At 52.0% G+C, this 24,686-nt stretch overlaps 2 pseudogenes; both read left to right on the forward strand.

Annotated features, from left to right (window-relative positions):
* The first annotated feature begins 13,141 nt into the window (after positions 1-13,141).
* On the forward strand, positions 13,142-13,259 carry LOC122688792 (annotated as a pseudogene).
* A 6,202-nt stretch (positions 13,260-19,461) lies between these two features.
* LOC122688864 lies at positions 19,462-19,580 on the forward strand (annotated as a pseudogene).
* The last annotated feature ends 5,106 nt before the right edge of the window (positions 19,581-24,686 follow it).

Raw genomic sequence — 24,686 nt, forward strand, 5'->3', positions numbered from 1 at the left:
ATGCTCCAAAGTCTCCAAGGCAGGCTTCAACAATATTTGAACCATGAACTTGCAGATGTTCAAGCTGTATTTAGAAAAGGCAGAGGAACAAGAGATCAAATTGCCTCCATCCATTGAATCATGGTAAAATCAAGAGAGTTCCAGAAAAACATCTACTTTCTTGACTGTGCCAAAGCCTTTGACTGTATGGATCACAACGAACTGTGGAAAGTTCTTAAAGAGGTGGAAATACCAGACCACCTTACCTGCCTCCTGAGAAATCTGTATACAGGTCAAGAAGCAACACTTAGAACTGAACATGGAGCAATGGACTCCTTTCCAAATTGGGAAAGGAGTATGTCAAGGCTGTATATTGTCACCCTGCTTATTTAACTTACATGCAGGGTGCAAAATGCTGGGCTGGATGAAGCACAGCTGGAATCAAGGTTGCCTGAAGAAATATCAGTAACCTCAGATATGCAGATGATACCACCCTTATGGCAGAAAGTGAAGAGGGACTAAAGTGCCTTTTGATGGAAGTGCTAGAGGAGAGTGAAAAAGCTGGCTTAAAATTCATCATTGAAAAAACTAAAATCATGACATCCGGTCCCATCACTTCAAGGCAAATCGATGGGGATACAATGGAAACAGTGACAGACTTTATTTTCCTTGGCTCCAAAATCACTGCATATGGTGACTGCAGCCATGATATTAAAAGACCCTTGCTCCTCGAAGAAAATCTATGACAAACCTAGAGAGCATATTAAAAAGCAGAGACATTACCTTGCTGAGAAAGTTCTGTCTAGTCAGAGCTATGGGTTTTCTGGTAGTCATGTATAGATGTGAGAGTTGGACCATAAAGAAAGCAGAGCATTGGAGAGTTGATGTGAACTGTGGTGTTAGAGAAGATTCTTGAGAGTCCCTTGGATTGCAAGGAGATCCAACCTGTGAATCCTAAAGGATATCAGCCCAGAATTTTCATTGGAAAGACTGATGCTGAAACTGAAGCTCCACTACTTTGGCTACCTGGTGTGAAAAACTGACTCATTGGAAAAGACCCTGATGCTGGGAAAGATTGAAGACATGGGGACAAAGGGATAGCAGAGGATGAGCTGGTTGGATGGCATCACTGACTCGATGGACATGGGTCTGAGCAAGCTCCGGTGTCGGTGTTGGACAGGGAAGCCTGGCGTGCTGCAGTCCATGGGGTCATCAAAAGGCAGGCATGACTGAGCGACTGAAGTGAACTAAACTGACCAGTTTCCTCCTTTTGAGAGAAATGCCCAGCATATGTTAAATGTATGTTTAGAATGTATTTTTAAGAAGGTGCCAGACTATTTTCCAGAATTGCTGTTCAGTTCAGTTCAGTTGGTGATATCAGCACCAGGACCCAGGAGAAAGAAACAGTGACCCCACAGGTGAGTTGCCTGGGATGTCCAGGAGTCTCCGGCAAAGGCGTGGGTTGGTGGTGGCCTCCTGCAGTGCTGGGGGCACGGACTGTAGCAGTACATGCATGGGATCTTTTGAGGGAGGTCACCGTTCTCTTCATTCAGTTCAGTTCTGTTCACTCACTCAGTCCTGTCCGACTCTTTGTGACCCCATGGACTGCAGCATGCCAGGCCTCCCTGTCCATCACCAACTCCGAGAGTTTATTCATACTCATGTCCATTGAGTCAGTGATGCGATCCATCCATTCATTAACTCCACCATAGTTTGGTCCCAGGTAAATAGCTGGAGTAACAGGCAAATTTGGCCTTGGAGTACGGAAGGAAGCAGGGCAAAGGCTAACAGAGTTTTGCCAAGAGAACGCACTAGTCCTGGGAAACACCCTCTTCCAACAACACAAGAGAAGACTCTACACACAGACATCACCAGATGGTCAACACCGAAATCAGATTGATTATAATCTTTGCGGCCAAAGATGGAGAAGCACTCTACAGTCAGTAAAAACAAGACTGGGAGCTGACTGTGGCTCAGATCATGAACTCCTCATTGCCAAACTCAGACTTAAATTGAAGAAAGCAGGGAAAACCAGTAGACCATTCAGGTATGGCGTAGATCAAATGCCTTATGACTGTACAGTGGAAGTGAGAAATAGATTTAAGGAACTAGATCTGATAGACAGAGTGCCTGAGGAACTATGAACGGAGGTTTGCGGCATTGCACATGAGACAGGGATCAAGACCATCCCCATGGAAAAGAAATGCAAAAAGGCAAAATGGTTGTCTGAGGAGGCCTTACAAATAGCTGTGAAAAGAAGAGAAGGGAAAAGCAAAGGAGAAAAGGAAAGATATTCCCATTTGAACACAGAGTTCCAAAGACTAGCAAGGAGAGATAAGAAAGCCTTCCTCAGCAATCAGTATGAAGAAATAGAGGGAAACAACAGAAAGGGAAAGACTAGAGATCTCTTGAAGAAAATGAGAGATACCAAGGGAACACTTCTTGCAAAGATGGGTTTGATAAAGGACAGAAATGATATGGACCCAACAGAAGCAGAAGATATTAAGAGGTGGCAAGAATACACAGAAGAACTGTACAAAAAAGATCTTCACGACCCAGATAATCATGATGGTGTGATCACTGACCTAGAGCCAGACATCCTGGAATGTGAAGTCAAGGGGGCCTTAGAAAGCATCACTATGAACAAAGCTAGTGGAGGTGATGGAATTCCAGTTGAGCTGTTTCAAATCCTAAAAGATGATGCTGTGAAAGTGCTACACTCCATATGCCAGCCAATTTGGAAAACTCAGCAGTGGCCACAGGACTGGAAAAGGTCGGTTTTCATTCCAATCCCAAAGAAAGGCAATCCCAACGAATGCTCAAACTACTGCACAATTGCTCTCATCTGACATGCTAGTAAAGGAATGCTCAAAATTCTCCAAGCCAGGCTTCAGCAATACATGAACCGTGAACTTCCAGATGTTCAAGCTGGTCTTTAGAAAAGGCAGAGGAACCAGAGATCTAATTGCCAACATCCACTGGATCATCGAAAAAGCAAGAGAGTTCCAGAAAAACATCTATTTCTGCTTTATTGACTATGCCAAAGCCTTTGACTGTGTGGATCAAAATTAACTGCAGAAAATTCTGAAAGAGATGGGAGTACCAGACCATCTGATGTGCCTCTTGAGAAACCTATATGCGGGTCAGGAAGCAAAAGTTAGAACTAGACATGGAACAGCAGACTGGTTCCAAATAAGAAAAAGAGTAGGTCAAGGCTGTATATTGTCACCCTGCTTATTTAACTTATATACAGAGTGCATCATGAGAAACACTGGGTTGCATGAAGCCCAAGCTGGAATCAAGATTGCTGGGAGAAATATCAATAAACTCAGATATGCAGATGACACCACCCTTATGGAGGAAAGCGAAGAGGAACTAAAAAGCTTCTTGATGAAAGTGAAAGAGGAGGGTGAAAATGTTGGCTTAAAGCTCAGCATTCAGAAAACTAAGGGCATGGCATCTGGTCCCATCACTTCGTGGGAAATAGATGGGGAAACAATGGAAACAGTGTCAGACTTGATTTTGGGGGGCTCCAAAATCACTGCAGATGGTGATTTCAGCCATGAAATTGAAAGATGCTTATGGCTTGGAAGGAAAGTTATGCCCAACCTAGATAGCATATTAAAAAGCAGAGACATTACTTTGGCAACAAACGTCCATCTACTCAAGACTCTGGTTTTTCCAGTGGTCATGTATGGACGTGAGAGTTGGACTGTGAAAAAAGCTGAGCGCCAAAAAATTGATGCTTTTGAACTGTGGTGTTAGAGGAGACTCTGGAGAGTCCCTTGGACTGCAAGGAGATCCAACCAGTCCATCCTAAAGGAGATCGGTCCTGGGTGTTGATTGGAAGGTCTGATGCTGAAGCTGAAACTCCAGTACTTTGGCCACCTCGTGCGACGAGTTGACTTATTGGGAAAGGCCCTGATGCTGGGAGGGACTGGGGGCAGGAGGAGAAAGGGATGACAGAGGATGAGATGGCTGGATGGCATCAGCGACTCAATGGACATGTGTTTGAGTAAGCTCCGGGAGTCTGTGATGGGCAGGGAGGCCTTGAGTGCTGTGATTCATGGGGTTGCAAAGAGTGGGACAGGACTGAGCGACTGAACTGAAATAGCAAGGAGGAAGCACAACTCCACCCATCAACAGAAAGTTGGATTAAAGATTTACTGAACATGGCCCTGCCCATCAGAACATGACCCAGTATCCCCCACAGTCAGTCTATCCCATCAGGAAGCCTTCATAAGCCTCTTATCCTTGTCCATCAAAGGGCAAACAGACTGAAAGCCACAGAATGGCTGTACCGTTTTAATATTCTCAGAGGCAATACGTGAGAGATCTAAGTTTGCTACATCCTTGCTACTGTCACCATTTAAAAATTTTTAGCTGTTGTAATAGATGGATGTATGGCAATATCTCTTCATCATTGTAATGGGCAATTTTCTAATGGTAAATGACCATCTTCAGTTCAGTTCAGTTGCTCAGTCATGTCCGAATCTTTGCGACCCCATGAACTGCAGCACGCCTGGCCTCTCTGTCCATCACCAACTCCCAGAGTCCACCCAAACCCATGTCCATTGAGTCGGTGATGCCATCCAACCATCTCATCCTCTGTCGTCCCCTTCTCCTCCTGCCCCCAGTCTTTCACAGCATCAGGGTCTTTTCCAATGAGTCAGCTCTTCACATCAGGTGGCCAAACTATTGGAGTTTCAGCTTCAGCATCAGTCCTTCCAATGAACACCCAGGACTGATCTCCTTTAAGATGGACTGGTTGGATCTCCTCACAGTCCAAGGGACTCTCAAGAATCTTCTCCAACACCACAGTTCAAAAGCATCAATTCTTCTGCGCTCGGCTTTCTTTCTAGTCCAAGTCTCACATCCATGCATGACCACTGGAGAAAATGACCATCTTAGCATGTGTTTATCTTCTGTGTGTTCTCTCAGTGAAGTCTCTGTCTTTTGCCCATTTTCTTGTTAGATAGTAGGCTCACTGTCACTCCTCTGCGCCACCTCATTCTGCCTTGTTGCTGCTGGGGTGGGGGGTAGGAGTGCCATCTGCCCCCTGCTCAGACACCAGGGAGGAGGTTGGGGCAGTGGGTTTCTGGGCAGCACATCCTCCTGCCAACCAGCTTTAGCACATCCCTGCAGGTCGGGGGGAATGTTCGGTTCTCCACTTGGCCACACTGACTCCAAGAGGGGTCAGTTTTCTTTTCATTTTTGGTTGGTCAACAAGTATTAAAAATGAGGTTTTTTCCTACCAGACATCCTTTCCCCAGTCCTTTGTGTAGAGCTGGTCCTGGGCCCAGGCCTCTCTAGCACCCCATCAGGGATGAAGAAAGAAAGAAAACCCAGGAGCTTACATCAGTCCTCAGGTTGTGACGTTCCTGCCTGGTCCCCTTCCCTGCATTTTTCATAGTTTTCCTGTATGTGCTGGTGTCTAAGGCCCCAGACCCCTTTGTTAGTTAGCCTGGGGCTCAGTAGAGCTCCTGTGGAGAGACATTGGTGTTGGCCCTTGACGTCAGGAGGTGATGGGTGAGGGCCTGGACCTCACTGGACGAGGCCCGAGATCTGCGTTTTCTTCATACACTGGGGGTGAGCCTCTTGGTGATGACGCCTGTCTGTCAGGGCTCCGTGACACTGTACACACAGGACACCTTGCAGGCGCCTGCCTGTTCCTAAGGGCACAACAGACAGCAGCTCTTGTTCTCCTATAGGTGAGACTCTTGGCTCCAGAAGGTCATTTCTGAGCTTAGTGGGAGAACAAAAGCCAGATGATGGGGATTCCAACACCAAGCACTTGGTGAGGGAAGTCAGTTTGCCTCTGAGATTCTGAGCTGGAGAAGGAGAGAGAGGCCTGTGAAGGAGGGAGAAGGAAGCCTGGAGCTCAGGCAGGACAGGAGGAGGAGCTGAGGGGAGCGGAGAGAGGGGAGGCGTGCAGGTAAATCACAGGGAGAGGGCCGTGCCGCTGGTGCTGTCAGGGGAGCACAGGGGCAGAGACGGGAACGCTGCCCCGGAGGCCAGGGCAGGCTCCCTCAGCCCGCATCCAGCGCAGGGCTGCGTTCCTGACCGACGTCTCCGCGGCCTGTGACCTGTGCTTCCCCAGAATCAGACAGCCACTGCCTCCACTCCTGGTGGTCACTGTTTCCATTGTGTAAAGAAGAGAAAAGAGACTGAACAAGGAGACAGGAGGTTAGAAAGAAAAGAGTGAGTTCACAGTGATTTACATGTATAGTAAGCGCCACTCTTTTATTACTACTACATCTCGTGTTTAGTAACCATCTGCTTTATTTCAGTGAGGAGAAAATTGACGTTATCCATGTGCTTACGTCGGTTTCTTTCTGCTCGGTACTGGGCCTCGTGTATCTGTTCACGGCTGTGACGTGTGCTTGAAGGAAACATGCATTCCTCCAGTGCTGCCGTGATACAGGGGGATGCGGCTGGTGGAGGGTGAAGGAGGCCTCCCCAGAGCAGAGAGGCTGGAGCTGAAGCCAGGTGGCTGTGGGTGTGGCCAGGGTGAGAGGTGTGGGGGATGTTCTAGATAAAGGATGCGGCGTTTGTGGATGAGGAACCAAAGGGAAGCTGGTGAGGGCAGACTTGCTCAGCGGGAGCGGGCAGGACACAGACAAGGGGTCAGGGAAGGGGGCCAGGCCCTGGGAGCTTAGCAGGTGCCCAGGGTCTCTGTGTGGGTCCAAGAGTGAGGATAGTGATATCGTCCACAGGATACTGTGACACAGGTATGAGTGGGGACGATGGGAGCACAGGCACAGATCCACACCTTTACAGTCGAGCGGCCCACCATTTAGGACAGGTATCCGAGCCTTGGATATGATGGGGACCAGGCGGACCCCCGCGTCGTGGACAGACGGAGGCTCCACACGTGGGGATGGAGAGGGCAGAGCAGTGGGGGTGGAGGATGGTGAGCAGTTCCGAGGCTCGGCCGTCCATCAGCTCCCAGCTGGGTGACTCGTTCCTGCTTTACTGTCATCAGGACCACTGAGGAAGACGTGAGCAAGGTGTATCTTTAGAGTGTTTTGGTCCAAGATGCTTCTGCAGTGTCCAGATGAAAATGTCTAGGGAGTAGTTGCCTGTGTGGATGTGGAGGGAAAACCAGAGCTGATCACAGAAACACAGGCTGAAGACATTTGTCCCGGGTGGTTGGGTGGGTGCGGGTCAGGTGAGGGGGGCTGGAGGCGGTCACTGGGGGTGAGGGGAAGTCCAGGGACAGAGGGTGTGATGCTGTGATGACAGGAAGCAATGCCATGCGGCAGACACGAGGGCGAGAGTTGATGCCCTTTGAGGATCAAGGCAAAGGTCTGCAGATGAGATTGAGTATAAAATCATGCGGGGACGGTCGAGGCTGAGTGAGGGAGCTGGTGAAAGTCTGGCTCGCACAGTGTTTCCACCTGCGTCCCTGGGAACCCTGGCTCTTCAGGAGCGTTTGTATCACATCCGCTCTGTCTCTTTCTGACACGCACACTTGTTTTATAGTCAGTTGATTATGAGAATTGCTGTCAAAATGACATAGCTCTTCCAACAGCATAACTTCTGGAAGTATTTATTTAGCGTGGCGTTGTCTAGTCACTAAGTCGTGTCTGACTCTCTTGCTACCCCACCTGCCAGGCTCCTCTGTCCGTGGGATTCACCAGGCTAGGATACTAGGGAGAGTTGCCATTTTCTTCTCCAGGGGATCCTCCCAACCCAGGGATTGAACCCATGTCTCCTGCATTACAGGCGATTCTTTCCCACTGAGCTATGTTGGAACCCCCTTATTACTATAGTATGTACCACCCAGCAATTCTTAATGAATCTCAGGACCCTGGAACCCCACTTGAGAAACACTGGTTGAGCACTGTCAACAGACTTGGCCACAGAAAAGCCCACGGTCTCTCTCGACAGCCTCCCCTCCCTCTGCGTCGCCTGCTCCCAAGCCTCTCCTCTCTGGGAGCTACAGTTTCTCTCAGGAGCTGGAGGAGCAGCCATCAGTTGCAGGGTATGTTGGTTTCGGCCCATGAAGGTCAAAATACGTGGTGACCCGTGGCAGCCAGGAATGCCCTCTGCTCTGGCCAGCGGGTGGGTGAGAGCTCTGTCTGGGGTGTTAGGTGCCGTGAGTCTCAGGGAGGAGCGAGGCGAACACTAGTGACACTCGAGAGCGGTGAGTGAGAGCCTCTCCCTGAGCAGCACTGGGTCTACTTCATTTTTAGGCAGATGGGGAATCATGGGAAAAGGAAATTCTGGTAGAAACCTGCAGATAATTGGGGTGGGAGTGGGAAGGGGTACGCAGTCCCTGTGCTGGAGACGGAAACAATTTGGTCTTGTGAGGCTGGGAGAGGAAGGGCTTGTTATTCGAATGTTTGAAACTTGGAAATTCTTTTATGTGGTTAACTGATATGTGAATGTTTGGTTGCATTGTCCATATGTTTGGTGAAAAGAACCTATTTCGGCAGAAACTGTGAAATGATAGTGAGCTCACTAGCACCTCCTTCGTATATAGAAAGAGTGACATACAGTTTTAAAAGCAGTGGAAGATCGCTGTAGCAGGGTTGAGCAAATAAGAATGGTGTTATGAGCAGCATGGAATGCTGTGTGGTGGGATTTTCCTTGAACGTGAAGCCCAGTATGTATATTTTCATCTCCAGTATCTGGTGTATAGTAATCAGTCGGCCTTTGATTGAAAGGGTGGATGAATAAATCCCTAATACTCATCCTTTTTAAAACCTGACTTTAAACTGATGGACCAGCGAAGAACCCTTGAGAGTAACTTCACTTTGTGGGCCAAACAGAGTCAGAATTATCCGGATGAACTTTAGGTTCTTGTACAGATTGGTAGTCACTAGTCTGACATAGTTGATGGTTGCCGATAAGAAAAAGAATTTGGGGCCTTAAGGTAGAAAATAACTGACTCTTGTTTTACAAGATTTGCACAAGTTTGCAAGGAGAAAACTGACATTATGGGCTAGAAGAAGCAGTTGGTCTTAGTGTACTGATGAATAGTAAAATGTGTAGATTTGGTGAATACTGCTTAAAGATCTACGGTGTTTTAGTCCTCTGTGTGTGTGTGTGCGCACACGCTCGCGCTCAGTCATGTCTGATTCTTTGCTGCACTGTGGACTTGTAGTCTGCCAGGCTTCTGTTTCTGTGGAATTTTCCAGGCAAGAATACTGGAGTCGGTTGCCATTTCCTACTTCAGGGGATCTTCCCAACTCAGAGATTGAACCCACATCTCTTGCATCACCTGCATTAGCAAGCAGATTCTTTACCGCTGTGCCACCTGGGCATCCCTTTTAGTCCTGCTTCTTACACCTTTATACTCATACTCCTGAGTAACACATTGATGATTCCTACATGAGAGAGTGATATTGAATGAATACACAGATGAGTGAATTCACAGGTGCTTTTGCTGAGTGTAACTGTCTTACTTCTTCATCTACTTGTTTGTGTCCTAACACGTGAAATAACTAGCTCTGCCTCATGCATGCTTAGGTGTCTGTTTTGGATTGGCATTACCTCACATGGACTCTCACTGTGCTCTTCAGGTGATGGTAGACAGCTGGCGTGTTCTGCATGTCATTGCGTCCTCATTATTTCTTGTTTCCAGTGTCCTGTCATTATCTTTCCTCCTTTGACCTCTGTCTTCTCTCTGGACTTGGAGGCCTTCTGTCTTCCTGTTGAATTACTGATTTAACTTTTCAGCATTTTAAGAATTTCCTACCTGCTAAGTAGTATGTCAAGGCTGCATATTGTCACCCTGCTTATTTAGCTTATATGCAGAGTGCACACATGCATGCTAAGTCACTTCAGTCGTGTCCAGCTCTGTGTGATCCTGTGGACTGCAGCTTGCCAGGCTCCTCTGTCCATGGATTCTCCTCCGGCAAGAATACTGGAGTGGGATGCTATGCCCTCCTCCAGGGGATCTTCCCTTCCCAGGGATCAAACCCATATCTCTTACATATTACCTGCATTGGCAGGCATGTTCTTTACCACTAGTGCCATCTGGGAAGCACTTTATGCAGAGTATATCATGCGAAATGCTGGGCTGGCTGAATCACAAGCTGGAATCAAGATTGCCAGGAGAAATTCAACCATCTCAAATCTGCAGATGATAGCACTTTAATGGCAGAAAGCAAAGAGGAACTAAAGAACCTCTTGATGAAGGTGAAAGAGGAGGGTGAAAAAGCTGGCTTAAAGCTCAACATTTAAAAAAACAAATATCATGGCATCTGGTCCCATCACTTCATGGCAAATTGATGGGGGAAAAGTGGGAACTGTGACAGATATTCTCTCTTGGGCTCCAAAATCACTGTAGACAGTGACTGTAGCCACAGAACTAAAAGATGCTTGCTCCTTGGAAGAAAAGCTGTGACAAACCTTGACAGCATATTAAAAAGCAGAGACATGACTTTGCCAACAAAGGTCCATCTACTCAAAGCAATGGTTTTTCCAGTAGTCCTGTATGGATGTGAGAGATGGACTGTAAAGAAAGGTGAGTGCTAAAGAATTGAAGCTTTTGAATTGTGGTGCTAGAGAAGACTCTTGAAAATCCCTTGAAATGCAAGGAGATCAAACCAGTCAATCATAAGGGAAATCAACCCTGAATGTTCATTGGAAGGACTGATGCTGAAGCTGAAGCTCCAGTACTTTGACCCCTTGATGTGAAGAGCTGACTCTTTGGAAAAGACCCTGATGGTAGGAAAAACTGAGGGCAAGAGGAGAAGAGGGCGACATAGGATGAGATGGTTGGATGGTATCACTGACTCAGTGGACATGAGTGTAAGCAAACTCAGGGTGATAGTGAAGGAAGCCTGACATACTGCAGTCCATGGGTCGCAGAGAGGCGGGGACGGTTTAGCAACTGAGCAACAGCTATGTAGTCATCCCTGGATAGCTGCAGGGAGGGGGGCACGAGGGAGCATTGATGCAAAAAAGGTGTCGAAGTCCCTTAAATAAAATGACACAGTTCTTGCATAGAACACCCCACCCTGCCCTCCTGTGCACTTTTAATCACCTCAGGGACTTAAAACGCCTCATGTGACAGACGTGCTGTGTCAGTGACTGCTGGAGTGAGGGAATTCTAGTTTACCTTTGGGAACTTTATGGAACTTTCCCCCAAACAGTTTGGATCTGCATTTGGTTGAATCCTTGAATTCGGAGCCCAGGATGCAGACGCCTGAGCACATCATGAGTCAGACTGGTCACCAGGACCACAGAGATGCACAGGGCGTGGCCCGTCTCTTGCAGAAGTTGTCAACATGTCTGCGCATCACCAGTAAGTCATGGTGGTATGTGTGGCACAATCCAGAGCAAATACAAGGTTCTGTGTTGTTCTGGAGAGAGCCTGGTTATAGTAGGGGTTGAGGTGGGCGAGGCAGGCTTTGCAGCAGATGGTGTAGCTTTACCTGTCAGTATTCTTCTGTCACATCATATTCCAAAAGCAAAATTTATCAAACCGTCAAGATTGGCCAGTCTGTCATCAAATCAACTTTCCCTGCTAAAAGAAGTTTTCTTGGAGGAACTAGTCTTTGCTAGTTAATCCCATCAAGAGAAATGCCTGCCTTTCAGAATAATCCGTGAGTTCAAAACAGAACCATCCCTTCACTTAAAAGTTGATCAGGTTCTGTCATGTCCAGCAGTTTTTGGCTGGGCTGCTTTTCTGTGTAAACAACAAATAATCTTGAAGGGATTTTCCCTTCTGAGGACTAGACTCAAATCCGAGATAGGGTGATCTACTCAAATTTCTTCATACACTTAGGCAATGAAGTATATAGGCTGTTTCGAAACATCTCTGTGAATGATAGAGACATTAAAATCAAAATCATCCAGATTCTCCATAAAGCATAAGTTTGTGTTTTGGTCAGCCTATAAAGTTCTCTACCTTCTGTTAAAATGTAGAGAATCCTCTCCCATAAACACACAAATTTAGAATTACTAAGTTTTAGCTTGAGAGTTTCAAGGATAAAAGAAGACACTTGGGAAGAAAAGAAGCCTGGAGCTATTTTTGAATGAAAAAGAAAATTCAGGAGAATCAAAATCTTTTATTTTTGTTGCATGACTTAATAATTCAACTGTACTTTTCTTTCTCCCAAAGCAGATAGGCATAGACAATGATTGCAATAGGTAAATAGGCACTTTTTGTTTTAAAAATCTTATAACAGTGTTCAGATCAAATTCCTTCCAGATTTAATTTGATTAATTTCTGAATAAGAACTACCATTTTTAAGTAAAATTACTGCATTCCAGAGAGTCTTATAGTTTATCTGGCATGTGGGATCTGAGTTCCCTGAGCAGGAATTAACCTCTGCCCCACTACAATGGAAGCTCAGAATCCTAGCCACTGGATTGCCAGAGAAGTCCCTCTAGAGGGTATTATACGCAGCTCAAAAGCAAGAACGGGAAATCATATTGATTTAAACCATGCTGGAATAACTATTTTGCACATCACCAATAGCCAATAATGGTTTCCCTGATAGCTCAGTTGGTAAAGAATCTGCCTACAATGCAGTAGACCCCGGTTCGATTCCTGGGTCAGGAAGATCCCCTGGAGAAGGGATAGGCTACCCACTCCAGTATTCTTGGGCTTCCCTTGTGGCTCAGCTGGTAAAGAATCCGCCTGCAACGCAGGAGACCTGGGTTTGATCCCTGGGTTGGGAACATCCCCTGGAGAAGGGAAGGGCTACCCACGGCAGTGTTCTGGCCTGGAGAATTCCATGTCCTCTATAGGACAGGGGGGTCACAAGGAGTCAGACACTACTGAGAGAGATTCGCTTTCACTTTTGATAGGCAATACTATTCGGAAGATTTGGAGATGCTCTGGTTTGCATTTCACAGATACACTTTAAAATACCTCATGTATTAGGCCAAGTTTTACCTCAGACAGATCCTAAGAGATATGAAAATGTGTAGAGTTTTGCTGTATTTAAGCAAACCCTGGCTGGGCCAGGCGGGTTGTGGCCGGGGTTGGCGGTCTGCGGAGGCGGGGCGGCCTCGGACGGCCATCGGGCTGCCGGCCCTGGCCGACCAGAGTCCAGTCGCAGGTCGTGCGGCTCAAGTGCAGCCCGCGGCCCTTGGAGAGGTGTGGCCGGCTGGCCTGACTGGCAGGCAAGTCAGACCGAAAGGGAGGCGCAACGCAGGGTTCTTAAGGTTCTAAACGCGCCAGGCTGCAGCCAGCCCCGACTAGGGCCATACCACCCTGACACGCCGGATCTTGTCTGATCTGGGAAGCGAAGCAGGGTCTGGCCTGGTTAGTACTTGGGTGGGAGACCGCCTGGGAATACCGGGTGCTGTAGGCTTCCTGCCTCCCCTGTCCTTTAGCCCTGGCTCCCCCGGCGCGGTTGGCCGCCCCGAGCCCCACCTGCCCCTGGACCCTCGCACCCGGCGCGATCAGAGCCGTCGCCTGCCTTCCAGCCGGCCGGCCAGCCGGCCTGCCGGCGGCCCTCGAAGACAGCAGCGGCCCAACTCTTGGGTCCCCGCAGCCCCAGCCCCTCCCCCGGTGGGTGGCCGGGGCCCCGACTCCCGCCGCAGGCCTGGGTTGCCTCCGGATTTGGCTTCCAGGAAACCAGATGACAGTCGGGTCTCCATCTGGGGCTCCCTTGGCATGCCTCAGGCAGTCCCGGGGGCTGCCCCAGCCCGAGCCCCAGCCCAGTACTCCCAGGCGACCGTTCGCGCGCGCGCGCGCGCACACACACACACACACACACACACACACACACACAGAAACACACAGACACACCCCGCCCCGGACAGGTGAAGAGCTGCAAAGCACAGGGAAGGGAGACTCAGAAAGAGGGGAGAGAGTCCTAGTCTGGCAGAGACAACCCTCACAACCCTCACGTTCGGTTTCAAAAGACCCGTGGTCCAATGAATAACAGGGCGGATGTAGATAGAGTGGTGGCGGAGTCAGCCAATGCACAGACAGCGAGGGCGGAGCGCGCGCAGCGAGCCTCTGACGGCGGGCGGGCGGCGTGCGACGCAGTCGGGCCCCCTACGCGCTGCGCCCTGAGCGGCGGTCGGTATCGGTGCTGGAGACGGCGGCGGCGACGGTTTCGTGGCGGCCGCGCGCTGCTCTCTGAGCGGCGGGTGGTGGTGCGGCCTAGCCCCTCACTCCTGACACTTCCCCTCCCCCAGCGCACGGCGGTAAGTCGGGGGCCGGGGTGGTGGAGGCCGGAGACCGGCGGGCTCCTCCTCCACTCTGGGAGGGCGGGTGGGCGGGTGCGCGGGGCGTCCCAGGCCCTCTCGGCGCCCCAGTCTCGCGCCCTAGCGCGCACCTTCTGCCCTGGGGGAGCGGGCCCCGAGGCCTGGCTCTTGAGGCTCTGAGGAGGGATTGCTCTCTGTGGGGTCTGGGCCCGGGGCTCTGGCGTCAGAGCCTCCCTTGAGTGAGCGTTTCTCGAGCAGGTTGGACTCCTTCATTTGCCCGGCAGTGATTAGGTGGGCAGGCCCTCTGCGGGAGCAGCGCCTTGAAACCCCGAGGGACGGTTTCCTCAGCACTTCGCTGATCACCGAGCGGGATTGGGCTTTCTTTGTTTTGGCTTCTCCAAGGAGAGATTTGCAACCCCAGGGGAGGGTGAGTGGGTCGGGAGTTTGTGAGCTTATGAAAACTGCATCTGAGAAAACTAAGGTCATTGAATGGAGTGAAACCTTACTTTTTGTTCTCCCACGTGTCCCGCGTAAAGCCAGGCGAGAAACGGTGTGGTTTCTGGATTACTTACTCTAGGCATAAGGACCTTGGAAATTAAGTCAATTGAGTATATGAACAATGTTTCTTGAGAATTTGGCACATTCTCTGTGTTTAGAATTGAACCGAAGTATTTTTCATTTGTGTCTTTTACCCAGGAGATACTCATACCACCCCTCCCCAAGATTTAACAATCAAGAATGTCTTCAAACATTGTCAAATGTTACTTGGGAGGCAAAACTGCCTCTCAGTGAGACTGCTGCTGTACAGAGAATAGTCCCAATATTTCAATAAAAACATCTTACCTTTAAAAAAAAGAAGAAGAAGAAAGAGGGAGAGAGAGACAGCAAGAGGACCACACAGATTCCCCACACCCAGCCCCACCCCCACGCCTCCACACCCTCCCCCGTCCATCGTGGGTGTGCACCCGGGCCCCGGTCGGCCTGACCACAGCCTCGCCCACCGACACCCTCACACACACACTCTCACACACTCACCCTCTGGTCTGGGGGCGGGGGCTGGGTCTTGCCTTAGGTAGCCAAGCTGAAGGGGACCTTTGAGACTTCGGCTGCGAGGAAGTCTTGGGGACCCCACGGGGGACTGCCAGCCCCGGGGCACCGCGTCCAGCCTGGGCCGCCCCAAGGGAACGCCCCCTCCCTTGGGGAAGCGGCTTCTTCCGCAGGGCCTCTCTCTGGGGTGGTCACGGTTGTGCCAGTGTGTCTGTCGCGGATCGGATGCCATCCTCTCTCCCGTGTCTGTCTCCCTCTGTGTGTCTCCACCTGTGTGTGTGTGTGTGTGTGTGCGTGTGTGTGTCCGCGCGCGTGTCTGTCTTCATCTCCCTCTGGCCGTCTGGGAGTCTGTCTCTGAACCTTCGTCTCTTTCTGCCTCTGAGTCTCCTGACCCCCGGCCTCTCACAGGCGCTGTGGGTCTGGCTCTGGCTGAGGAGCTTGCGCCGGCCGGCTGTCTCCCTTGGCCTGGGTGGGTGCGAGTGTCTGTGTGTGTGTCCGTGTCCGTGCCCCTGCCTGTCGCTCGTCCGGTCTCTCAGGAAGGTCCTGTGCTTGGCGGGCGGCGTGGGGACAAGGGGGGGCCGCGGTCGGGCGAAGGGGCGGGGCTGCCGCGCTCCAGTCGCCGGCGGCGGCCCGCCCGCAAGCCAGACACCTCCGGGGCCACTTGGGCCTGAGCAGCAATCCGGAGGGGTGGGTGGGGGGCCCGAGCGGGGGGCGGGCCTGGAGAGGCCCAGGGTGGGTGGGCGCCGAGACCTCCGCGCCCCTCACCCCAACCCCCAGCCCAGGCCTGCACGCCCGACCGGCCGGCCGCTCGTGGTCCCGGCAACCCTCCGGGCCCCCGGGCCGGGCCAGGCTTGCTTGCCAGGGTGGCGGTGTGCGGGGACGGGGCGGCGTCGGCCGGGCTGCCGGGCCTGGCCGGCCCGAGTTCGGTCGCTGGTCGTGCGGCTCAAGTGCAGCGCGCGCCCCGTGGGAAGGTGCGGCCCGGGCTGGCTCGACCGGCACGTCAGAGCGAGAGGGAGGCGCAGCGCAGGGCTTTGAAGGCGCCTGGCGCCAGCCGCCTCCCTCTGATGAGATCATACCACCCTGAACGGGCCAGATGTCTTCTGATCTGGGAAACTAAGCAGGGTTAGTTAGTACTTGGATGGGAGACCCCCTAGTAGTTAGGAGCTCCAGGCTTTTGCACAAAGTAGACGACAAGCCAACGTATAGGTGATGAAACGTTTATCGTGAAAAATCCAATGAAACCTGAATTCAAAGATGGTTTATGGCATAGAAGCAAGTGTTTTCCATTAGGTTCCTCCTCCCCCACCCCCCCGGAATTAACTTGCCTGATGGTTTCCCATTAGCATAATGCTTAGTTTTTATTCCTTCTTTCCTTGTCTGTATCCATCTTTTTGCATCATCATGTGGTGCCTTATTGGCATAATTTTCCGCCTTTTGTCTTTTTTGTAACTTTTCGAAAAAGGACTTCTTAGGCATTAACATACTGATATTTCCGTAAGGGGGAACTACTTCTTCCCTACAACTGCATTGAAAAAATTTGACGTTGAGAAAATCTGTTTTAATGTAGCAGGATTATTATTTTATCTTTCCAATCTAGCATTTGTTAAATCCTTAACTGCTGATAAGTGTTCAGGCTTCCCTGGTGGCTCAGCTGGTGAAGAATCCACCTGGCATGCAGGAGACCTGGGTTCGATCCCTGGGTTGCAGAGACCCCCTGGAGAAGGGAACGGCTACCCACTCTAGTATTCGGGCCTGGAGAATTCCATGGACTGTATAGTCCCTGCGTTCGCAGAGTCAGACATGACTGAGCGACTTTCACGGGTCACCAACAACGATTCAGCCTGAAATAAGAACTTTCAAAAATCTTTGAACACAGACGCTCTAACTTATTTTCCCTCTGGGATCAATATCCTGCATTTCCTTTCAGGTTAGGTATACACAATAGGCACAGAACTCTCTTTTTATGTATTTTATGTGCATATAAATTAACATCCTAGCAAATTTAAAAGAGAAACACTAAAGACAGTATTGCACAGAGCAGTCTCTGTTAAATGCCCCATTATCTCACTGAAGTTCCTATACACATGCAGGGACTGAAGGAGGACAGGAAGATGGCAGAAGAGCAACCCGCGAGCCACTGCTGTGTCTGTGCACATCAACTACAGACTGCAAGGTAAGGACCGTATTTTACATAAATAGAAACATCGTTACAATTCAGATTTCCTTTTTAAGTTGCCTCCATAATTGGTTTGCAATAGCAACAGATTCTCCCCTTTCTTCATAGCCATACGCCAACACGTATCATTTTTAAAAATCTATTAATGTCAGACAAAACCATCACAATGCTTCAGGAGTGACTTCAAGAAAACTCCAGTCAAGTCACAGTACTCAGGCAGGTGGGTTTAATAAACAAGTCCTAGGTAGATATCAATCCACCTCAAAGTGGGCAGTAATGTTGGAACACATCTAGGATTTCCTTTTTAAACACACGCTCCAAGGAAAGCAGTACTGAATTTACCAGAGGAACGGTAAAAAGAGGACATCACTGGAAGGGAGTTTACACAGCCAGTCTGGCCCTGCGGTCTGACGCTGGGGCAGCATCTGTCTGCTCGCTTGGCCCCTGTGTCCCTCGGGGAGGACACGGGCTCGGGAGTGCAGAACAGTGTCATCACCAGGACTGCCCGGAGCTGCTGCGAACATCCAGAAAGTTGCACTTGAAGAGTTCTTTAGAGGGCTTCCCTGGTCATCCAGTGGCTGCTCCCAATGCAGGGGCCTGGGTTCCATCTCTGGCCAGTGAACTAGATCCCATACACTGCAAGTAAGAGTTTGCACGCCACAATTAAAGATCCCATGTGTGGCAACCAAGACCTAGTGCAGCTTACAACAAAGAAAAAGGCACCACACGTTCTTTAGAAAGTGCTATAAAAGGCTATGAACGATTGCTTCTACGAAGCAAATAGTAAGAAATACGTGTATTAGTTGCTCAGTTGTGTCCGAGTCTTTGTGACTCCATGGACTATGTAGCCTTCCAAGTTCCCCTGTCCGTGGAATTCTCTAGGCAAGAATACTGGAAGAGGTCGCCATTCCCTTCTCCAGGCGATCTTCTCAACCCAGCCGTGGAACCCAGGTCTCCTGCATTGCAGACAGATTCTTCACCACCTGAGCCACCAGGGAAGCCCAGGAAATACGTAGACCGGACTCCTATGAATAAAGACAGGTGCCATTAGAGAGAAAATAACCTACTAGGTTCATTTAGTTCTATTATTGCGCTTCTCCTTGGGAGTTAAAAATAAGAGTACTTCTGGAGAAACTGACAAAGCTGTGATTTATCTTAATGAAAGACTTGTGATGGAGATCTTGAAACCTGTTTCCTGAAAGAAATGAGTTATAAATATATTTCTTAAGCCTGGTGGCAACGTTTCTAATGACAGAATTCATCTCCCATGCAGCTCAATGAGTCCCTGTTTTTAAACAAGAGAATGAATGAAAGCGTTGAGTGCAGCAGCCATGAGATTCCCTACCGTCACAGCTCACAGTAAGGCAAGAAGGATCAAAGTAACTGTTGTCTGTCTGTTTTAGCAGTTGGTGACAATCCAGTAGATCCTGTCTTCAATTCACGTAGAACTCTTTAAGGAAGAGTGTGAAGGCCCTCAGGAAGGTCCCGTGCTTGGCGGGCGGCGTGGGGACAAGGGGGGCCGCGGTGGGGCGAAGGGGTGGGGCTGAGGCGCTGGGGTGGACCGCGCAGGTGGCTCGCGGTGGGTTTGGGCCCTGGGCAGGTGCCGGGCAGGATGGGCACTCAGGGCCCCGGCTGCGCTACGCCTACGCCCGCGGGAGGCTCAGAGGACCGAGGGCCGCGGTCCGCGGCGGGCCCGAATCAGACACCTCCGGGGCCACGTGGCCCTGAGCCTGGAAGGCGAGTGGGGCGGGGCGCGGGCGCCGACAGGGGGCGGGCCTGGAGAGGCCCAGGGCGGGAGGGCGCCGAGACCTCCGCGCCCCTCACCCCAACCCCAGGCCCAGGCATGCACTGCCAGCCGGCCACTCGGGGTCCAGGAAGCCCTCCGGGGCCCCGGGCCGGGCCAGGCGGGTTCTGGCCGGGCTTGGCGGTGTGCGGAGGCCGGGCGGCGTCGGACGGCCGCCGGGCTGCCGGCACTGGCCGACCGGAGTCCGGTCGCAGGTCGTGCGGCTCAAGTGCAGCCCGCGGCCCTTGGAGAGGTGTGGCCGGCTGGCCTGACCGGCAGGCAAGTCAGACCAAAAGGGAGGCGCAACGCAGGGCTCTTAAGGTTCTTAAGGCGCCTGGCTGCAGCCACCTCCGTCTAGGGCCATACCACCCTGAACGCGCCAGATCTTGTCTGATCTGGGAAGCGAAGCAGGGTCTGGCCTGGTTAGTACTTGGGTGGGAGACCGCCTGGGAATACCGGGTGCTGTAGGCTTCCTGCCTCCCCTGTCCTTTAGCCCTGGCTCCCCCGGCGCGGTTGGCCGCCCCGAGCCCCACCTGCCCCTGGCCCCTCGCACCTGGCGCACTCAGAGCCGTCGCCTGCCTTCCAGCCGGCCGGCCAGCCGGCCTGCCGGCGGCCCTCGAAGACAGCAGCGGCCCAACTCTTGGGTCCCCGCAGCCCCAGCCCCTCCCCCGGTGGGTGGCCGGGGCCCCGACTCCCGCCGCAGGCCTGGGTTGCCTCCGGATTTGGCTTCCAGGAAACCAGATGACAGTCGGGTCTCCATCTGGGGCTCCCTTGGCATGCCTCAGGCAGTCCCGGGGGCTGCCCCAGCCCGAGCCCCAGCCCAGTACTCCCAGGCGACCGTTCGCGCGCGCGCGCGCGCGCACACACACACACACACACACACACACACACACACACACACACAGACACACAAAGACACACACAGAAACACACAGACACACCCCGCCCCGGACAGGTGAAGAGCTGCAAAGCACAGGGAAGGGAGACTCAGAAAGAGGGGAGAGAGTCCTAGTCTGGCAGAGACCACCCTCACAACCCTCACGTTCGGTTTCAAAAGCCCCGTGGTCCAGTGAAGAACAGGGCGGATGTAGATAGAGTGGTGGCGGAGTCAGCCAATGCACAGACAGCGAGGGCGGAGCGCGCGCAGCGAGCCTCTGACGGCGGGCGGCGTGCGACGCAGTCGGGCCCCCTACGCGCTGCGCCCGGAGCGGCGGTCGGTATCGGTGCTGGAGACGGCGGCGGCGACGGTTTCGTGGCGGCCGCGCGCTGCTCTCTGAGCGGCGGGTGGTGGTGCGGCCTAGCCCCTCACTCCTGACACTTTCCCTCCCCCAGCGCACCGCGGTAAGTCGGGGGCCGGGGTGGTGGAGGCCGGAGACCGGCGGGCTCCTCCTCCACTCTGGGAGGGCGGGTGGGCGGGTGCGCGGGGCGTCCCAGGCCCTCTCGGCGCCCCAGTCTCGCGCCCCAGTCTCGCGCCTTCTGCCCTGGGGGAGCGGGCCCCGAGGCCTGGCCCTTGAGGCTCTGAGGAGGGATTGCTCTCTGTGGGGTCTGGGCCCGGGGCTCTGGCGTCAAAGCCTCCCTTGAGTGAGCGTTTCTCGAGCAGGTTGGACTCCTTCATTTGCCCGGCAGTGGTTAGGTGGGCAGGCCCTCTGCGGGAGCAGCGCCTTGAAACCCCGAGGGACGGTTTCCTCAGCACTTCGCTGATCACCGTGCGGGATTGGGCTTTCTTTGTTTTGGCTTCTCCAAGGAGAGATTTGCAACCCCAGGGGAGGGTGAGTGGGTCGGGAGTTTGTGAGCTTATGAAAACTGCATCTGAGAAAACTAAGGTCATTGAATGGAGTGAAACCTTCCTTTTTGTTCTCCCACGTGTCCCGCGTAAAGCTAGGCGAGAAACGGTGTGGTTTCTGGATTACTTACTCTAGGCATAAGGACCTTGGAAATTAACTCAATTAAGTATATGAACAATGTTTCTTGAGAATTTGGCACATTCTCTGTGTTTAGAATTGAACCGAAGTATTGTTCATTTGTGTCTTTTACCCATGAGATACTCATAACACCCCTCCCCAAGATTTAACAATCAAGAATGTCCTCAAACATTGTCAAATGTTACTTGGGAGGCAAAACTGCCTCTCAGTGAGACTGCTGCTGTACAGAGAATATTCCCAATATTTCAATAAAAACATCTTACCTTTAAAAAAAAGAAGAAGAAGAAGAAAGAGGGAGAGAGAGACAGCAAGAGGACCACACAGATTCCCCACCCCCAGCCCCACCCCCACGCCTCCACACCCTCCCCCGTCCATCGTGGGTATGCACCCGGGCCCCGGTCGGCCTGACCACAGCCTGGCCCACCGACACCCTCACACACACACACTCTCACACACTCACCCTCTGGTCTGGGGGCGGGGGCTGGGTCTTGCCTTAGGTAGCCAAGCTGAAGGGGACCTTTGAGACTTCGGCTGCGAGGAAGTCTTGGGGACCCCACGGGGGACTGCCAGCCCCGGGGCACCGCGTCCAGCCTGGGCCGCCCCAAGGGAACGCCCCCTCCCTTGGGGAAGCGGCTTCTTCCGCAGGGCCTCTCTCTGGGGTGGTCACGGTTGTGCCAGTGTGTCTGTCGCGGATCGGATGCCATCCTCTCTCCCGTGTCTGTCTCCCTCTGTGTGTCTCCACCTGTGTGTGTGTGTGTGTGTGTGTGCGTGTGTGTGTCCGCGCGCGTGTCTGTCTTCATCTCCCTCTGGCCGTCTGGGAGTCTGTCTCTGAACCTTCGTCTCTTTCTGCCTCTGAGTCTCCTGACCCCCGGCCTCTCACAGGCGCTGTGGGTCTGGCTCTGGCTGAGGAGCTTGCGCCGGCCGGCTGTCTCCCTTGGCCTGGGTGCGTGCGAGTGTCTATGTGTGTGTGTCCGTGTCCGTGCCCCTGCCTGTCGCTCGTCCGGTCTCTCAGGAAGGTCCTGTGCTTGGCGGGCGGCGTGGGGACAAGGGGGGGCCGCGGTCGGGCGAAGGGGCGGGGCTGCCGCGCTCCAGTCGCCGGCGGCGGCCCGCCCGCAAGCCAGACACCTCCGGGGCCACTTGGGCCTGAGCAGCGATCCGGAGGGGTGGGTGCGGGACCTGAGCGGGGGGCGGGCCTGGAGAGGCCCAGGGTGGGTGGGCCCCGAGACCTCCGCGCCCCTCACCCCAACCCCCAGCCCAGGCCTGCACGCCCGACCGGCCGGCCGCTCGTGGTCCCGGCAACCCTCCGGGCCCCCGGGCCGGGCCAGGCTTGCTTGCCAGGGTGGCGGTGTGCGGGGACGGGGCGGCGTCGGCCGGGCTGCCGGGCCTGGCCGGCCCGAGTTCGGTCGCTGGTCGTGCGGCTCAAGTGCAGCGCGCGCCCCGTGGGAAGGTGCGGCCCGGGCTGGCTCGACCGGCACGTCAGAGCGAGAGGGAGGCGCAGCGCAGGGCTTTGAAGGCGCCTGGCGCCAGCCGCCTCCCTCTGATGAGATCATACCACCCTGAACGGGCCAGATGTCTTCTGATCTGGGAAACTAAGCAGGGTTAGTTAGTACTTGGATGGGAGACCCCCTAGTAGTTAGGAGCTCCAGGCTTTTGCACAAAGTAGACGACAAGCCAACGTATAGGTGATGAAACGTTTATCGTGAAAAATCCAATGAAACCTGAATTCAAAGATGGTTTATGGCATAGAAGCAAGTGTTTTCCATTAGGTTCCTCCTCCCCCACCCCCCCGGAATTAACTTGCCTGATGGTTTCCCATTAGCATAATGCTTAGTTTTTATTCCTTCTTTCCTTGTCTGTATCCATCTTTTTGCATCATCATGTGGTGCCTTATTGGCATAATTTTCCGCCTTTTGTCTTTTTTGTAACTTTTCGAAAAAGGACTTCTTAGGCATTAACATACTGATATTTCCGTAAGGGGGAACTACTTCTTCCCTACAACTGCATTGAAAAAATTTGACGTTGAGAAAATCTGTTTTAATGTAGCAGGATTATTATTTTATCTTTCCAATCTAGCATTTGTTAAATCCTTAACTGCTGATAAGTGTTCAGGCTTCCCTGGTGGCTCAGCTGGTGAAGAATCCACCTGGCATGCAGGAGACCTGGGTTCGATCCCTGGGTTGCAGAGACCCCCTGGAGAAGGGAACGGCTACCCACTCTAGTATTCGGGCCTGGAGAATTCCATGGACTGTATAGTCCCTGCGTTCGCAGAGTCAGACATGACTGAGCGACTTTCACGGGTCACCAACAACGGTTCAGCCTGAAATAAGAACTTTCAAAAATCTTTGAACACAGACGCTCTAACTTATTTTCCCTCTGGGATCAATATCCTGCATTTCCTTTCAGGTTAGGTATACACAATAGGCACAGAACTCTCTTTTTATGTATTTTATGTGCATATAAATTAACATCCTAGCAAATTTAAAAGAGAAACACTAAAGACAGTATTGCACAGAGCAGTCTCTGTTAAATGCCCCATTATCTCACTGAAGTTCCTATACACATGCAGGGACTGAAGGAGGACAGGAAGATGGCAGAAGAGCAACCCGCGAGCCACTGCTGTGTCTGTGCACATCAACTACAGACTGCAAGGTAAGGACCGTATTTTACATAAATAGAAACATCGTTACAATTCAGATTTCCTTTTTAAGTTGCCTCCATAATTGGTTTGCAATAGCAACAGATTCTCCCCTTTCTTCATAGCCATACGCCAACACGTATCATTTTTAAAAATCTATTAATGTCAGACAAAACCATCACAATGCTTCAGGAGTGACTTCAAGAAAACTCCAGTCAAGTCACAGTACTCAGGCAGGTGGGTTTAATAAACAAGTCCTAGGTAGATATCAATCCACCTCAAAGTGGGCAGTAATGTTGGAACACATCTAGGATTTCCTTTTTAAACACACGCTCCAAGGAAAGCAGTACTGAATTTACCAGAGGAACGGTAAAAAGAGGACATCACTGGAAGGGAGTTTACACAGCCAGTCTGGCCCTGCGGTCTGACGCTGGGGCAGCATCTGTCTGCTCGCTTGGCCCCTGTGTCCCTCGGGGAGGACACGGGCTCGGGAGTGCAGAACAGTGTCATCACCAGGACTGCCCGGAGCTGCTGCGAACATCCAGAAAGTTGCACTTGAAGAGTTCTTTAGAGGGCTTCCCTGGTCATCCAGTGGCTGCTCCCAATGCAGGGGCCTGGGTTCCATCTCTGGCCAGTGAACTAGATCCCATACACTGCAAGTAAGAGTTTGCACGCCACAATTAAAGATCCCATGTGTGGCAACCAAGACCTAGTGCAGCTTACAACAAAGAAAAAGGCACCACACGTTCTTTAGAAAGTGCTATAAAAGGCTATGAACGATTGCTTCTACGAAGCAAATAGTAAGAAATACGTGTATTAGTTGCTCAGTTGTGTCCGAGTCTTTGTGACTCCATGGACTATGTAGCCTTCCAAGTTCCCCTGTCCGTGGAATTCTCTAGGCAAGAATACTGGAAGAGGTCGCCATTCCCTTCTCCAGGCGATCTTCTCAACCCAGCCGTGGAACCCAGGTCTCCTGCATTGCAGACAGATTCTTCACCACCTGAGCCACCAGGGAAGCCC

This window comes from Cervus elaphus, chromosome 33 (genome assembly GCF_910594005.1).
Source record: "Cervus elaphus chromosome 33, mCerEla1.1, whole genome shotgun sequence".
Lineage (NCBI taxonomy): Eukaryota > Metazoa > Chordata > Mammalia > Artiodactyla > Cervidae > Cervus > Cervus elaphus.